This window comes from Ixodes scapularis, unplaced genomic scaffold (genome assembly GCF_016920785.2).
Source record: "Ixodes scapularis isolate PalLabHiFi unplaced genomic scaffold, ASM1692078v2 PGA_scaffold4__175_contigs__length_147842914, whole genome shotgun sequence".
Lineage (NCBI taxonomy): Eukaryota > Metazoa > Arthropoda > Arachnida > Ixodida > Ixodidae > Ixodes > Ixodes scapularis.
Window position 1 is genome coordinate 112,155,448 of NW_024609879.1, and position 18,399 is coordinate 112,173,846.

The window sequence follows — 18,399 nt, forward strand, 5'->3', positions numbered from 1 at the left end:
AGGAATTAGTTGTGAGACGCCCGGTGGGGCTTCGTAAACTACAGGGAAAAGGGACGGTTCGAGGTGCTGCAATTTGAGGTTGAGTATTTGCTTAGCCCGCCTTGATGTAACGTCAAAATGTCCTATATACATTTTTTTTCCTCTTCGCAGCGTTTTTGTGAAATTTGTTCCCGCACTCTTCACAAACAAGACGGGCCCTCAAGCCTAACTTTCGACTAAACGCGAGAATTCATGAATTCGTTGTTTTATAATACGCGCGACTTTGCCACGTTTTGTGCACTCTAATTAACAGCCGACGCTACCAACTAATATGGGACCCATTCTGAAGCGTCGAGATCGAAAGCTGGGTCTTTTTTGTTTATGATTTGTTCAGCATTAAGACAACAGGTGCCAGAGACATGACGAGCACCGTAATGGTGCCCTTTTGACGTCGTCTGATTGGTCCTATCATCTCGTGGCGTCGCATGCGTCTAGACAAACGTAGTATAGGAGTTTACTTTCCAGCAAAACACGGGGAAGGTCAACCACGGCAAACAAAATAAGGATCCTAGCGGATCACGAAACTCAAAATACAAATAAATCTGAAAAAAAAAAAAACCTACACGGACAATAGTCAATAGAAACGCCATAAAACGCAAATCGCATACTTTTTTTGTTGGTTTAGTTGTGTTTCGAGTTGTCATTTCCGGGAATCCTCCTGCTCCTTGCGCAGGCGTTGCGGTGACATCAGGATGTCGAGCTCTGATTGGCTGCGATTATAGGAAGGTGCGTAGACCTTAGTGTTAGTTGCCTCGAGGTCTTCCGCCTATCCTTTTATAGGAGCCAATCAAAGCTCGGCGTTCTGACGTCAGCGTAACCCCTCCTCAAGAAGCAGACGGACTTGGGACGCTCCGCAGTGTTTGCCGCATGGAGGTAGGAAGAACATGAGACGACATAACGGCTGAAGTTAGCCAAACGAGAGAATCCCAAGTGAAGCCGGAAGTAGAGGTCTTTGTCGATAAGAACGCCCCCAAACGGTGACCGAAATAGCTGTTGGCGCTAAGAGCTGTTCTTTCCGTCCAATAGACTTTTGCAAGTACGGCCCCTGGGCGCAGCCATCTTGCTACTGGTGTGGATAGATCGTCTAATAGTCAAGCATTGCTGAGGCGTACCCACAGCTTCAGCAATGCTTGACTATTAGACGATCTATCCACACCAGTAGCAAGATGGCGGCGCCCAGACGCCATACTTACAAACATTCATTTTTTTTTGTCATTGTTCAGGGCCTGTCCCTCGAAACCCTTGGTGGCGTCATGTCGCATATAGAAGCTTCCAACCTCCATGGTTTGCCGCGGTTAGCTGTGTCCGTGTTCTGCGGGAAGGGGAACTCATTGACTTTTATTAGTGTGTGCGGGGCGTGCTCAGAAACCAGTTCTGCGAGAGATGAGGCTTCTGCGCGTGCGTTGAGCCCTCAGCAGAGTCGCCTTCTCGGCATGACGCCAGAGGAGCGCGTTGCTCCATAGCCAATAGACCCTTTTCGAAATTCAGCCCCATCTGGTGGCTCAAACGACAGTTTATCTTTTACCGTACTAATGGCTGCAATCAACATGCAGTCTGTGGTATTTTGCTGGGCACCATCACTTTCGCTAGTCAACAACAGTCGAGAATATATTAGATAACAAAAACAACAAAACATAGGACGAAACACAGACGATTACATTCTTTCGGTCCGTGGAATACAATCGCTCGTTCCCGAGCGCATTCTTAGGAAAAAGGGGAAAAGAGCAGAGGTAGAGGGGGGAATGAAGGACGACCGGGGAGGGGCGGAAGAGTGCGTCGACCACTTCGGAATGGGGCCGTTTACCAAGGTTGTCTGGTCACCCCGGAAAACTCTTTCGGGATCTCTCTTACAATTAGATCTCTCAGTTGCCATGGTGACACATATGCAACCTGTAAGGACGAAGCACCGACCCACATTGAAGCCGTAATGAAATTTTATACATAAGGTGACTCTAACGCTGATTATGTGCCGCCAACAGATTGATTGGACACGATTTTTCGATTTATTTATTCAGATAGCTACAGCGTCATGGGGCATTACAGTAGGGAGGAAAGTTGACAACGAGAAAATATAAGTAGTTCTAAAAAACCTAAGAAAACTATATTAACATCTCATAAATATTTCAGTGTTACAACAAAGTTCAGGCTCCTTAAAATTGGTTCTCGAAACACTATGAGGCTAATCCTAAATAAAACATATCGCTCGGAAAAATATTAACCATAGGCGTTGGCAAAACATTCCGATCCGGTATTGCCTTAGGAAGAAATCAGTTCATAGAAGGCATCTGTTTTACAGCGTAATTCCTTAACCTTACACATATGGTCCTTTTGTTTCGATGTGTAATGTGGCGGGTGAAGGTAGCTTTCGCTGTCAATCCCAGTCCTACAATGAAATATGTGACAGAAAAGTTTGAGGAGTCAAATACTCTTCCTTTTAGAGCTTAACTTCTACCATCCCAGTCTCTCTTTCACACGTGATGTTCTAAGTTGCCTGCCATAATTGTTCAAAACAAAAGGGGCAGCCCGGTTTTGTACTTTTTCGAGCTTAGTTACTAGAATAGCCATGTAAGGGTCTCCATATGGGCGCAAGCATATTCTAAAATTGAGCGAATATGCGAAAAATAAAGTTTTTCCTTGGGAGGGAAGATGGCACAGACTTACGCAGCTTACGCAGACTTATGCAGCTCTTTGTCTTTAATTCCTGTGTCGCATCGTACTCACGTCTCGAATGTGCAGACCTCGCATCATCCGATTCGGAGCATCTTCCACTTCTAGCATCGCCAGATGCTAGAATGACATATCTGTCATACCATTAGTATGACAGATATGTCATTCCTCAGATTATGATAGTGATCAAACTGGCCAGTTTTAATTTCGGAAGGGATTTATTGTTCGCTATCCGCGAGAAAAGGAAATAAAAGGTAAAGGGTAAAGCGAGTAAAGTAACTCTCATAGGTGTATACGTTCATCGTTTTCCCTCATTCCCAGACACGTAGTTCATGTGTTCGGTATGCAGAACCAAAATAAACACACAAAAGTAAAAAGAGAAAACATCTTTACAAATTGGAACAACTAAACAATATAGAGGGCTCGAAAAAATTAATTGACGGCCGGGATTAGAACGTCGATAACTTGGCGTGACAAGAGAAATACGACGTTGTCCCACTTTAAGAAAGTTCGCGATCCAAGATGTCGACGGCCGAGAAGAAAATGTCTATGATATTTTCTTTCCGGCCGTTGGAGACATCCAGAAATACGAGCAGACGCATCTGTTTCCGGAATTCAAGATAATAACTGTAGAGCAAATCAAGATCTCTAATACATCAATAATTATTTTCAATAAAAAATGTTTTAACTCGCATTCCAAAACTTTTAGAAATAACAGTTTTGACACTTCTTTCCCTATCGTATTTTTTTTTTTTTTTTTGCCGACGCCGCAGTCTTGCGTAATCCTAGAATTATGGACTTTCACCAGCTCACTTGAGCCCTCACGTTTTTGTTAGTTTAAAAAGTTGCGATTATGTAAAAATTAAAGTGCGCACAAATTATGGTTTCCAACAACTTGACTAAGACTCATGGCCGACATACTAAACACACACCCAGCATAGTTGAAATGGCTCAAAACAACTATTCAAGTAGAACATCAAAAAAAAAAAAAAAAAGATTCAAGCAAATTTTCTAAAATACTCGTGATCTGCAGTTGATATTCCAACTTAATAGGTTTATAAAAAAAACTGTTTTTGCGCAATGCGTGGTAATATACACGTGAGTTTTTGTTTCTCTAATGAGTGATGTGAAAATCAGTGGCGGAGGTGCCTCCAGAAAACAAGCTTGTCTCTTTTTACCCTAGCCCCCAGATTCCTATTCTGAAATAAAGCGTATACATAGACACGTATTGCCGTGTTCGCTACAAATGATGTTTCACTTGCCTTTCATCCGGCGCAAATTGTTTTTATAGACATCCTTCCAGAACTTTATTAATTCGCCATGCACCTTCCGTGCCTTTATCAACAGTCTTCATGGGCGCACTTGAAATGACACTAACACGCGAGATCGTTTCGAAATAAAACTGAAACGTGGAATTGGATAGTGACCGTGATGTGACAGTGATGGTTCGCAGCCTCCTCTTCGTACACTTCTCTTGTTTGCTCTCGGACTGCCACCTGTTAAAAAAGAAGAAAAAAATAAGTAGCACATTAATTTTTTTTTAAACATAGGAGTAACAAATAGAGAATTAGGTCGGCAGCCCTGAAATACGTTCTTGACATGTCATGATGAACCATCAGCACCTGAACCTTTGCAGCGACAACTTCCATCTGAATCTCTTCCGATTCATCTCAAACCTTCAGATCTTTTGTTAAGAATTTTGTATAAATACCGCACTCATCTGGCTTCTATAGCCCGTAAAATATATTGAGTTACATTTGGATTTTAAATGCGTACACGGAACAATTCCAGCGAGGCCTTTTACCCTTTTTAACTGCAGGAAGAACAGTCGACCCCGAATTTAAACGGTAAAGGCAACGTTCAAAGCCTGTTATTCTAACCACCACGTGACTCGCCAGAGCAAGCACTTTTGCGCCGAAACCGAGAGAACTAACTAGAAATATAAAACATTAAACTTTCCCGTCAACCCCCAAAGGTTTAAAGGTTTAACGAACATTCCGAGTCACCGATGCGAAAAGCACCATTCAAGATTCCGCACCTAAATACTACCTGAAAGAATGCGCCTTACAATAACGCTCCTGAGCGAGATTCATTCGCGAGAAAACAACTTGCCCCCGAAAATTTGAATAAACTCTATCGCGAGGTCTTTTCCGCTACCCTCCCGCTTTATACTTCGGTGCGCGACAAAGTTTGCGGAGCAACCAAATCTGCGAAGCTATATAAACAGGGTTAGGGTTTGGTTTAGACTGTTTTCTTTTCCACGCCGTGAGCAAACAGGAAAGCCAATTTCAAGCAGCGTTCGGTTCAAGAATCTATTGAAGGTCTTCGCAGAGCCGCCAGTTTCCTGTTCTCGACTTGTGCTTGGCAAGTATAGAGGAAATGCCGCAGGGCTACATGCGAAGTTTGTTCGGGTGAAATTCGTCTCCGCCCCTGAATTGTTTCGCTTGCATGGAGTTGTCTCGCCACAAGTTTTATTCCGACAACATAGTTCCGACAACATAGATTCCGAAAAGGCTTTAAAAGGACTCTGGTAGCGTCGAGCAAACGTTAAGGTGCTCAAGGGTCGGAGTTTGAGGAAAAGGTATGTCTTCACATTCTAAATGAGTTTCTTCGTTCAGTGATTCCATCAGCAGCGAGGCTTCCTGTACCTAACTGAAAGCTGTTTCATACATTTCCGTTCGAGTGTGATGGACTGAGTTGAAACCGCGCATGTAACCACCGTCGACAAGAGAGCGCACCGGCACGCTGGCGCCATCTGTTAGGTGTAGCACAAGAACACTTTCGATTTAAACTCTATAAGTGAACTGAAGGTTTAGCAATATTTTGGAGATCAATTGTACGTACTATCTACGAAAAATGGCATCGATGTCAAAGTTATTTCAAGCACGTGGTGGAAGATGATGCGCAAAATGTGCGCAGACCAGGAGTGTTTGCTCGGCTTCCTGATAGATGGCACCAATGTATGCTCTCATCATAAGCGGTTACAGGCGGTTGAAACACAATGGAATTACATACACAAACGCAAATGTGTGATTCAAGCTTAAGTCAAAATAAAGGGGCTCTCAGAAAGAGAATTCTGTGGTCGCAAAAAGACCAGTTTGAGATGGCATAGGCTTTGGACGATGCTTCCGCAAACTCGCCCCACCTGCTCCCATGTTAAAAGAATAATCTTTAAGCCAACAATACACTGTGCGGCAAGAGTGGTTCTTTACAAAGTGGTGGGAATGTGCATGCATAGAAATGTTTCTTTGAAAAGCAAAACACCCGTGCATTCCTGCCGGACGAATGACTGGATAGACGGATGAATGAATGGATGGATGGAGGTATGCCCTGATGGATGAATGAACTGACGGATGGATGGACGGATAGATGGAGGAATATATGGTTAAACCATCTCTATAGGGCAGCGGCTTGCGCCACCTAGCAACTATTTTTAACCTTTGATGCTAATATGCGCAGGGAAGTTAAGCTCTAATGGACAGTCGGAGCCACTACCTGTATGGGACTTCTAGAACACGAGCATCTGCATGGAAACCAAGTATTAGACATAGTAGCTTTCGATAAGTAATCAGTTGTAAAATTTATCGTTTCCTCATAACCTGTCTTTGAATGTTACAATATACATCGTGCGAAACGACCAATTCAACCGGTTTGTTTAAACTTCCATAAGTATCTCTGTAGGGCGAGAGATTTTCGAAACTTAATTTTAAATGCAAAATGAGAACTTCCGAAAATAAGTAATTTGAAGGACATGAGCAGGAGATTCACCAAATTGGAACAAAGTAGAAAAGGCGTTTCGAGCGTAGGCTATACTATTTCTGATGCAGATGTATCTGTTTCTCGGGTTGTGGGCGCCGGAAAACTTGCTCTATTAACCCTTGACAATAAAAAAAGAAGTCTAATGACTCTCGTGTACTCAATTCGTTTGGTCGTCTCGACATGTCACATTGTCCCATGTCGACCGAACGTGTTTCACCACCATCTATGAGTCGCACTGAAATGTAACGGAAATATAGATATGAAAACAAAATATGAGACTTCATATTGTCCCTGTTAGCCTGCTTTGTCACAATAATTTAATTGTCTTTTATTTCATAGACGTGTGAAACCACCGTATTCCTTACAGCTTCTTCCTTCTCTTCCAGGTCTGTCGGTGTTTCATCGCTACAAACAACTCTGGTAAGTCTGGCGTTACGGGCTAATCCGTTCTATTTCTAAACCATGAGATTTCTCTATGCTCCACTTAAACATTTGCTTAGTGAAGTACATTTTGGCTCCAGCCATCCCTTAACAAGAGAAGTGTAATGTTGTTCAAACAAAAAAGGATCTTGACAACGAATTCGTCGTTCCAAATTTTTTTTATTCAAATCGTATCCTACGAAATCCCAGACACCCGGAAAAAATATTTGTGTCTCAATACATACTTTTCTTTCTACACGGAAAGCACCCATACAGCATCATGTGTACAGCGTTGTGTCTCACTGTTTTGTTTGTTTCTTCAAGGTCATGTGCAATAATGTCATCGTTTCCAAATTATTTACGGACGTTCTAAGTCATCTAAGTTACATATTCAAAATTAAAAATATCATAATAAAAAACCGTTTTTTTATTTTTTTATTGAAGACATTTTGAGTGGCGGGAAGTGGCTTCTTTCAACTTCGCAGTAAGTGACTCCATGGTGACTCCCGCACACTGTAAAGTCACAAGTAGTTTTTTTTTTCTTTTTCACCTGTAGTTTCCGTTTGACTTTGTTCGCTTTGCGCAATTAATACCAAACTCCGCAAGTGAAAAAGAGGGTATTTTGGGTAGCGTTTTGACATCCTAAACTACCGCTTCACGCAGCGTGTAAAATACATAGTAGTTTCAGCGCATACAACGTTACGTACTCTACCGACGTGACACGCACAAAAAAAAATCGAAACAAAAAACATTTAGTTTCAAGCGCATTTGCTTAGGAAGGTGCTTATACATACATACACCGACCGCATGGCACTGCCAAGCTTCTTAACGACACGGTGAAGGATTACGTTCCGTCAGAGCGCTGTACGCTTGCCGGTGCCAGCGATGGCCTAAATAAAAAAAAGAAAAGAAGCAAAAACCGCTTATGCGGACGAGTGCTTCATCGTGGACGACGAAGAAAGTTGTTCGATGTCGCGGTCGTGGTTACAAAATAGGCCTGTTTTTCTCGGCCAGGGGGCGAAGAAGTATTTACGAGTCACGATCACAAAAGAGGCCCCTCTGCTAGCGTCCGCGGGACGCGACCATTTAATTCTGAAGTGAAGCGGTGTTCTTGCGTCCCATCATAATACCGCGCACGGGCGTAAACTAGCGTCCGTCAGTTGTCCTCGGTGTCTGCTCATGGTTCACGCGCACTAAATGAGCGTTTAAAAGGACGCAATTATACGTACAGTGGAAACGCGACCTCAATATCCTATGTTTCTCGCCAGGGGCGCTGTTCAAAACTTGAGAGTTTCATGTCTATAACGGCTATAACACCTGTGAGACGAGGTTTGCGTCTTTCCCTTTCAACTGTCATCACTAAGGCGGTGAACTTGGGTCAGCATCGTCAACAGAGCGTCTTGCAGCGTCTCTCGCCGAGTGCGACGCTAACACGCGACGACGCCAAAACGGACGTGTCTGCCGCCATGCGGCGTTTCTCGTCGACCTCGACGTCACCACAACTCCTGCAAAGGAAGCAGACGAACTTGCGCTCCGAATTACGTGAGCCAATCGAAGCGCAGAATCTTCAAAACTGTATGGCTTATTTTCACCGAAAAAAAAAAGTTATTTCCGATGAGGAAATGGTTGAGGTGCTGCTCTTCAAGTTAAAAAGCAAGCAGACGGTTAGCCGACCGTTGGACCCTTCAGTGGTTTCGGTCGTTCGTTGCGATAAGAGGACCACTGGGAAACATATCGATTCGTGTAGACGTCTTCGCATTTATTATTGCCATGTCTTTTTTAAGGTGTGTGTGTGTGTGGAGGGGGGCGGGGGGAGGTGCCGCTGCACGTTTCCGGCAATGAAACGTTTCCGTACGGATGGTTTTATTACCGCAGTTACCGATTAAGACGAAAAAAGTAATAGCTTCGAAGGTTACGGCCTTGTATCCGTGGGCGCCGAGATATCGGAAGTCGACCGCAAGGAGTTAGGGAAAGGGCGGCGGCGTGGTTGTGTGTGGCGTGCATTAGTGCATTGCGAAAGTTCAGGCTCACGAAACTATATTCGTAGGGTGGATAATGCCCGAGAATAACCTTCACAGTGTGCTAAATAGGAACGCCGGCCCGCTTTTAAAGCCGATTGCGGCACAGGAAACATTTTAAACTGAAACCTGGCTTTCCAGGACGTGTAAAGTTTGCCCGATAAGGTGGGAGGTTAGCATTGAAACATTGCGGAATAGGGCCCCACGGACGCTTTAATTGCGGACATTAGACGGGTTTGACGCGTACCCTAGTTAATACCTCTTGCAAACTGATATTACGGTGCCATAATTGGAATATAGCAATTAACGTAATACTTCCCGCTCGGTTGTGTAATTAAGGTTGCAGTGTTAATGATCGATCTTAGATCATAAAACGAGTCAACTTTCTGTGGAGAGGGGGCCGGCCAGGATGGTGACGATCGATGATGGTGTTCGCCCGATGGAAGTCCCCCGGAAGTTAAATAAGAAAAAAAAAACTAAAAGTTGTTCGATCCCGCTGGACACATTACGACGTGGGTTGGTTTACGATGGCCAGTGTGGCCACGAATATTTTAAAACAAAACGACAAGTCAACAGTAATTTACATCACAAAACTCCCAAAATTACAGCCCATACTTTAGCCCCAGTCTCAAGAGCCGAATCTTCCTGATCTCAAAAGCCGAATTCTGTGCGAATCCTCTCGGCAGCCCTTTTCTAGGCTTGTAGGGGCCTCCTTTCCCTCCAGAGACGGACCAGCTGGTCCTATCGACTGCAGAAAGCACGCCATGACGTTGTGCCTCTTTCGCTGTTTGATTGGCCCTTCGGCTCATAGCATCGACCGCGGTCGGACCTAAGCTGAAACAAAGTATAGTGTGCCCCTTTTAAATGCTTATCACAGAACAAAGAAAAAAAAATGTCGAGTCATTGGGTAGCGGACGCATGCACGACGTCTGCTATGAGAAGCGCAAGTTCGTCTGCTTCTTTTGCAGGGGTTGTAGTGACGTCAAAACGCCGAGCTGTGATTGGCTCTGATTGAAAGGATAGTGGGTAGAACTCAAATCAAACTGCCTTGAGGTCTACCCACTATCCTTTCAATCAAAGCCAATCAGAACGCGACGTTTTGACGTGCCCAGAACCCCTGCAAAAGAAGCAGACAAGCTTGCGCTCTGCAGTCCGCAAATGAAAGCTTCTGCGCAGGCTCAGGAGGAAACCTACAGCCTGAATATAGAAAAAAATGGCGGCGTGAATATAGAGATTATTACAATGATGTAGGCGGTCTTCAAGTTCATCTGCTACTGGTGCACTTTGTATACGTTTGTTCACCCGTCACATGCGCCCACGTGCTGTTTTTCCCCTCTCGATTTGAACGGCGAGCGCTTGGCTGCCTCATCACCGGGCCTTCCCCAACGCCACTTTTGTATGTATTTCTCTCTTCTGCGTCCATGTGTTTCGCGCTATTTTTTATCATGAACATTTACCAACTAGCCCAACAGTCTATTCTTCTATTCTTGCTGCCGCTCTGCACGTTGCCCTAGCATAAGCATGCCCTTCCATACGTTCCGATGCACCAAACACTCGTTTCGATACACTTGCTCGCTGTAGAAGCCTGTTTCTCTCGGCGAGGTTGGGCGGGAGGGGGAGGGGGGGGGGGGGTGCAAGCGCGTTTGTAAGACGCGGCCACATAGGGCTGGCGTCGATAGTTAAGCGTCGCTGCAGCGTTCGATCATGCACGTGCCGTGGTCGTTAGCGAGTGTGTGGCAGCATCACTCAACTCTGGGTACTCCAGCGTCTCAAAGAAATAAAAAGGTCGAATAAACGAGAAAAAAAAAAAAAAACTGCTGCTCGGGCTTTTAGTGTCCTACATCAATACGATAAGAAGGACTTTCTTGAAGCTTTTCACAATTTTATATCGGCCAAAGTTATTCTGCCAACTTAGCGTCCGCGAGAAACGCGAGAAAGCGCCATGACGGACGATCCAAACGCGACCGAAATTTCTTAAATTTTGATCCGTAGAGGCGCTGCCCAAACTTGAGGCGTACAATACTATAGATTTACGTTAGATCCGATAATAAAAGGCAAAGGCAGATAAAAACGGAGTCGTTCTGCGGCAGCAGAGATGCAAATTTGCGTGGCAAGATAGATCAATCCAGCTTGATTCAGTCCCTGAAACCATCATCTTCGATGCCGGATAGCAACCTTTTTGTCTCGTATCAGAAATAGCATCTCGGCCTCGGCGCGGCGCAATAGGGCCTCCTGTCTCTTCCTTAATCAGCAGATTAGATGAGCGAGAGCGTGACGGATTAGCAACCGGAGGGCCCAGGACACTCGCTCCCTGCAGAGCGCTCGTAATGACCCGCGGCAGGAGCCGCATGCAGCGCACGTGAAGCGCAGTGTTTGCCCGGGCTTCCGGAGCGCGGTCTTGGCGCGCATTAAGAGTTACGACCGAGGTGCACGGTCCATCGTAAACGTAGTCGGAGGCCCGGCGTTATTGCAACTACGTCTGACCGAGGGCTTAGTCGTGGGGACGACCACGGTGTTTTTGTCCGGCGGTGCAGCGGAAAGTCCTGTTTACTTTGACCGTGCTTGGCTTCCCCGCGGCATGAGCTTCGTCGGATGAGTGGGCTCGCTGGCGCGTGCTGTCCGGCTGGCGGGTTTTGGGGGCTGTTCCTTCGCATCCTGGGGAGGCCAACACCTCGTAAGCTTCGCGGTGAGGCTGTAAATACACCGTACAAAAGGCAGTCTGAGACTCTGTTTGATGCGTGTTTCTTGCTTGTATAGGACAGTCTTGGCTCACTGGTTACGCAGAAACCGTCTGCAGAAACGTATGTATCGAACAATCGTCAGGCGTATCCGCGGAGAGCTCTCTGTCATAATTGTCCGCGGAGAACTCCGGGGATCTTTCGTATGATGTATGAGCACTGTTATACTGTGGTTTAATACATCATACTATTCCAATCGGTTATTCAAAAATGGTCTACAGACATGTCCTAAGAATACATGTTTGTATAGAGCAATCATGCCCGAAAATGTCGGAGGCGCGTCCGCGGATATTTCGGTCGTTATGTCTGAAGCGAGCACCCTGTCTTTTGAGTGATGATGTATCATGTAAGTTCTAGCACTAGCAGCGGGACCTCGGCCTTGGAGAGCGAGGCCGTAGTGCTGCTTTTGTCGACGTCACTTATAGATGCGGCAAGCCAACGTGCGGCGAAGATTGGACGTATGCGCTTACGTCAGGTGTTCGGCTGAGACTCCTGTTTCATTATTGAGGGCGTGAGTGGAAAGCGAACGATGACGCATCAGGGCATGTGTTAAATATCGGCCTCCCGCTTGCCTTCGGTATGTGATGTAGAAGTCCGAGCACCAGAGCTTTGCTACCTACAAGTGTCTTCCCCCCCCTCCCCCCCAACAATTTTTTTTAGAGCACAGCTCTTAGGCGCCTGTTTCTGGCTTGAGCGGCGTCGCCGTAGCCGTCGGCGTAACCGCGCGGTGCATTATGGGACGCGTGACGTCAGTTATGACGTCATCGGCATTGCCGTCGTCATCGTCTCTGATGACGTCATCAGTGACGTCAACGGCATCCGCATCGTCATCGTCACTGATGGCGTCATCGGAATTCGCATCGTCATGGTCATCGTCACTGATGACGTTACTGATGACGTTACTGATGACGTCGAAATTGACGTCACTGGTGACGTCATCGTCACGTGACCTCATAGGGGTCACGTGACCCCCGTGATGTCACATGACCCCCGTGAGGTCACGTGACCCTCGTGAGGCGACGGCGACGCCGCTCAGAGGGAAGAGTAGCAGACAGGATGAGGATGTGAGGAGGGAGGAGGGGTATACCTTCCCCTCAGTACCCTTCCGTCCTCCTTCTCAAGAGCTGCGCTCTAATTCGCGTTACAGGGAGTTGTAAGAGTTTTTCATTTTTTTTGGCTATTTTATTATAAAGTACACCGTTTCCCGAAGTGAAAAACATCTTGAATCTTGCTGACAAATGCAGGTAACAAGTTCAACATATAATATAAGGTCAGCGGGTTTTACATAATGGTGCCGCGCGTAGAAGAGTCACAACGGTAATTATGTCAACGGATTAGTTTATGCTTTTTATGGCACAACGTCTTGATGGTTTTATTTTTTTTAGTTAAGTTTTGCTTACAGAATTGTTACATTACATAAATGAGAATGCGTAATATCTGGTTAAGTGTGCATTTCTGAAACTTTCTATCTCTCGTTTTTTTTTTTTTACTTCTCTAAGTTGGTTCTAGTTTGTAACTGTTAAAACAATAAACAAAAAATAAAACACAGACACATCACGGAGAGGCAGAAAACGAACGTTGAAACGTTTTCAGCGTCAAAGTCTAAAGAGGTTGTTTGCAATCGAGTATAGTAATCATTAGAAAACAAAAAAAAAACATGAAGTACAAATCTGTAACATGCACATAATGAAAGGGAAATTCAGCAAGTGACACAAAATGAACAAAGATGTCTGACAATCTTGAATATTGATCTGAGTGGTAGAAGGACTAAACGCACTCATTATCATATCCCGCGTCAACCAGATGCTCAGACTGCATTTTTCTTGTAACTTGGGCTGGGCAATTGATCAATTAACCTACTGATTAATCAATTAATGCTTTAATCTCGATAAATTTTTCTAACTGGTTAATAGGTAAAATTATTGACGAACCAAGATAAAGTAAAAATTAAATGCTTTCACCAAGTAGAAAGGGACGAGCACACCTATACGAAGGGCAAACTTTAGGCGAAATTTTAACCTAAAGAAAGCTGTAAGGGCGAGATTTGTAACTCCAGAAAGGTGTAGAAGGTTACGTGTGACCCAGCCATTCAGTTTAGCGCAGGTAGCAGAGACGCTTCCGAACAATCAAGGGAGGCTGCTCTCACCGGAGAATATTAACGAACCTCTTTGCCCCATGCAGCTGAAGTAGTAATCAGTGAGTGTGTCTTTGAACTAACCTCAACTTCGTATCGAATTGAAGTTGATTCGTAACCGAGATTGTGTATTGCGTCGTTTATCACATAATCACCAAAGGCAAAAAATAAATGTAATGTCGACTTTTAAAATTTATTATGCATAGAATTGAACGAGACCGGTTAACCCATCAGTTTTCGGTTAAAGTATGGCAACTAATCAAGTTAAACATCTTTGGCCGACGCCAAGCCCTATCTTGTATCCACTTCCAGATGTCTGCAAAAGGTCTTCAACATTCATGAACGTCATCTAGCATGAAACTTCAGAAAACAGATATGGGCAGTCTGTATAATGTGCCATGTGTATAATGTGTCACCAATGTGCCATGAATAGGATTTATGGCAAATTGCTGCTATATTGAAGAGAAACCAGTTCACGACACAAAGAACTCAACATTGGGCATAATGTCCTACGTAATTTTCTTTGTTACAGTTTTGCACAATGCAGGCTTCAAGGCATTGTGAGACGTCCATAGTTCACAGGTACCTTTGAGGCCTTCCAATACTTCATTAATTAATTATAAGCAGCAAACAATGAAAGCCGTTTACAACTCCCTGTAATGCCGAATCAGAGCGCAGCTCTCGAGGAGGAGGAGGGAAGGGTACTAAAGGGAGCGTAAAGCCCTCCTCCCTCCTCCTCACCTCCTCATCCTGTCTCCTACTCCTCCCTCCGAGCGGCGTCGCCGTCTCCTCACGAGGGTCACGTGACCTCACGGGGGTCACGTGACCACCGTGGCGTCACGTGACGAGGACGATGGTGACATCAGTGGTGTCACCGTTGACGTCCCGTGTGACGTCATCTGTTACGTCACGTGGCGTCATCGTGATGACATCATCATCATCGTCACTGATGACGTCATACGTTACGTCACGCGTCCCATAATGCACCACGCGGTTACGCCGACGCCGACAGCGACGCCGCTCAAGCCGGAAACGGGCGCCTATGAGCCGCGCTTTAAAAAAGAAAACCGGGTGCGGCTTAGGAAATTGCAGTCGTCGGCACAAAGTTCAGTCGTTTGTTGGCGCGTTTTAACTCTTTAATCACAACTTCGGCATTGAATTTTTTTAAGCCACAACGAATGTTGAGTAAGATAAGACTCAGTGTTGCAAGTAACGCGTTGCAGGAAACGACGTTACTGGTAACGCGTCATATTTCAGTAACTTTCTAAGGTATTCGTTACAAGTCGAAGTGACTATCGAGTAAAGTTACTTCGTTACGATTTGGAAGTATTGTCTATAAAATGACGTTCCTCATATATTACTTTCGTTTAAAATTGGTCTGGGGTTTCATCCCTTCAAAAGGACAGAGCGCCCCCCATCGGCACCCCGCTATATTCTACAAATATCCCTAGCAAGTACTAAGTATATTATGAAATCGCTCTGTTAATGCCCAATCACTCTTGAAGTTCGTAACCGCAGCGTATCGTTGGCACTGCTATGTAAATTAACGCGAAAGTAACGTTTGTTAGATTTTGGAAGTAACGGTAGCGGTATCTGTGTACTTTATCAGGACGGTAATGCATTACTTTTGCATAATTAACGAGTAACGCAATTGCGTTTCTCTTCTGCCATAATGGGCTCAACGTTACGTATACGAGTGTTGCTATATTTCGTCGTCTAAACTTCGATAATACTGCAAGACGGTGTATGGATCGCCACTCGCGTCACGCGACGCGAGGCAATTATTTTGATAAATCACTAAATCCGAAAGGGCCACTCGACTTGTCTGTTATTGGGTGAGCCATTCCCCACTTTTATAATAATCCATGAGCATGGGATCGTGACCAGAGACATGGTTACGAAGTACTTCTTTCGGGACGACTGAAGCGCTTCAGAAATAATTATTACAAATGTAAATATGTTTCTGTAATGTGCATTTGAGTTACGCTTTTCCAAAGTTCATTGCAATCGTTTTCTCCAAACGAGAGTTTCAACATTTTGGCGTGCTCCTCAAAGTTTATGAATGCCAAAACGAGTATCAAGCAATCTGTACACGTTACACACATAAAAAAAAGAAGTAATATATTACAGTTATCATTACTCCGGGTTAAATGTATTGAATTAGATTACTCACATACATGAGACGAAAAGTGGTTCACCGTTTCTTGAAAAAGTAACCGTTAGTGCTCCGATTACTTTGAATTTTTGAAAACGACAGAGTTTTCTGCCGGTTTGGAAACGGGTATTCCGCACTGTCCATCATTGGATTAGAAACATCGACCTATAACGTACTTACCGTTTCAATCCATCAATTTAGATAATTACATCTTTCTGCCGGAAACTTGGGTCGAGAATTCATTGGTAGGAAACTTGTACGAACAAAGAACGTTCTTAGAAATGGGACGAGGAAAATACTAACGGTTACAAGTAATCTCAGTAATTTCAAAAGTATTCACATTATTCTTGCGATTCCGTTCTCATAAACGATTGTTGAATTACAAAAAAAAGTGATTGATTACGAGTAATTTGATTACTTGTAATGAATTCTGCAATGTCTGGTATGATCCAATAACCCTAAAACCGTGACGGTGTGCTTCGAGACGCCGAGCTTGAATTACTGTGCGCTACCTCGTTCCTGATGATCGATGAGCGCGGCGACAACCTAGGACCTCCGACACCATTTTCTTGCACTGCGCAATTTTTATGAACACAGGATTTTTTTTTGTTTGTTTCGCGTGTAAACAAAACTGGCGGTGTGTGGTTGCTGCGAGTAATATATGTTTATTTAAGCTTTCAGTCGACGCCGACGTCTACAAGAACACAGCTTCGTGGTAATCCCAGTTAGATTTGTGAAAATGTAGACGCCACGGCTAGCAAACGACATATCCCATAAACGGAAACAAACAATCAAGCTCCAACGCTGAACCGGGCTGGACAAACCTACATCCGCGAAAAAGCGCCCCTGCACTGAGGTCCAAATCCCGATTCAGAATTTGCAGAAATGGAATATCCGTGTAAGCTTCGCCAGAGAACCAAAACATGAAATCAATTACCGCCAGTCGACACCCTTTTCTTTTTTCTTTTCAAGTAAAAATAGGCTTAGGCACTGGGGAAAACTAAAGCACGTGAAAACCAGAAGGCTCAACGAGCGGAATAGATGGGTTTTGTAAAACACCGCTCGCGTTATTAAAACAAGTTGTGCATGCCGCCAAATTACATTTATGTTTGGAAAAGTCCACAGGAACTCATTTCTTTTTTCTATATTCACTGAAAGCTTAAAGGGATGGTGAAAGAACTTTCCAACTTCGGCCAATGGATAAAGGGAATGAGTCCATGTCACCCGTAAAATAAAAACAGGAAACCATTTTTTTCTTGCATGCGCTAGTTCTTATAAAAAAAAATGGAACAAATCGAAAGTTTGGCGTATGGCGTGGCTTATCATGTTAACGCTTCTTGCTCCGTGATTATTTCGTCGGCGTTCTTGTCAGATAATGCTATAATTTCATTGGTTGGAGCCGATCCATAATAATATGCTCGTAAGTCGTCATGTCCAGCGTCTCTCAACCTGACAGAGACTTTTTATGGTGTTCCGAAGCGGACTTCCGGTGTAGAAGGAGCCGGAAAAATCGGCGCCTGCACATATACTGCTCCAAATAACACCGAATGTGCACTGAGCAGATCAGTTTTTTCGTGTGAAAGTTTAAAGCCCAGTTATTTATTTGTAAAAAAAGATAATAAAAAAGTTGACAAAGTCAAAGATTGCCGCGTTCGCAGACGACTGAGTGAGCGACACATTTTTCTTGTGGCGCCATCTCCCGATAGCCGTAGCAAGCAGACTTCAGGGTGCATTGTCGGTTACCTGCACCTATCGGGAGGTGGCGCCACAAGAAAATTTGGTAGCTAACTCGATCGTCGGCAAACGCTCCCAAAGTTGACTTTGTCAAGATCCTTTGCTCTCATTTTGTACGGGAAGTGAACTACGCCTTGGAAGTTTATACCGTAATACTAACCTGCTCAGTGCAGTTTCGGTGAAACGTTGACTTTTCTATGTGGAGGCACCGATTTTTCGGCTTGTTTTTCACAGCGGAAGTTTAGTTTGTGTCACCCCACACATATGAGACGCATTCTGCGGGCACGTATGCTTCCTCGCGTAATCATGCCGTCAGGCCAAAGAGAGCTCGGACACGGGTCGTGTCGATCCGAACATAAACCCTCAAGCGCAGGACACTTAATCTTCCTGTGAAAGATTGTGATTAGTCCCGCGTAAACATTTGCATCCGAGCATAAATGAAAGATTCGCTCGAGTCTTGAAAGGATTTTGCTTGCTCGCGTCTCTGTTATACAAAACGCGCAAGGATGGGGGAGGGAGTGGGGGAGCATGCTTGACACGGTCTTGAGTGTCTTGAGGAAACGTCCTGGCGATAGCAGGCGCTCCTATACACAGCGCCACCGTTGCTTGGCAAACGGCGTAGGCTACGGTCTCAGTAAGCCGATTAGCCCGTCGGAGGGAGACACGTGACTGTACTTCATCTCGCTAGTTGCTGGCAGTGCTGTCGAAGCAACGGGTGAGAGGAGGAGGAAAGTC

At 44.8% G+C, this 18,399-nt stretch overlaps 1 protein-coding gene across 1 annotated transcript in view; it reads left to right on the forward strand.

Moving 5' to 3' along the window:
• The window catches only part of LOC115324175 (U8-agatoxin-Ao1a), a 153,991-nt gene that overhangs the window by 57,701 nt on the left and 77,891 nt on the right, over positions 1–18,399 (forward strand). Inside the window, exon 2 of the mRNA XM_042293355.1 lies at positions 6,852–6,885. The gene's annotated coding sequence lies outside the window, so the exon portion shown is untranslated. The remainder of the gene's footprint in view (positions 1–6,851; positions 6,886–18,399) is intronic.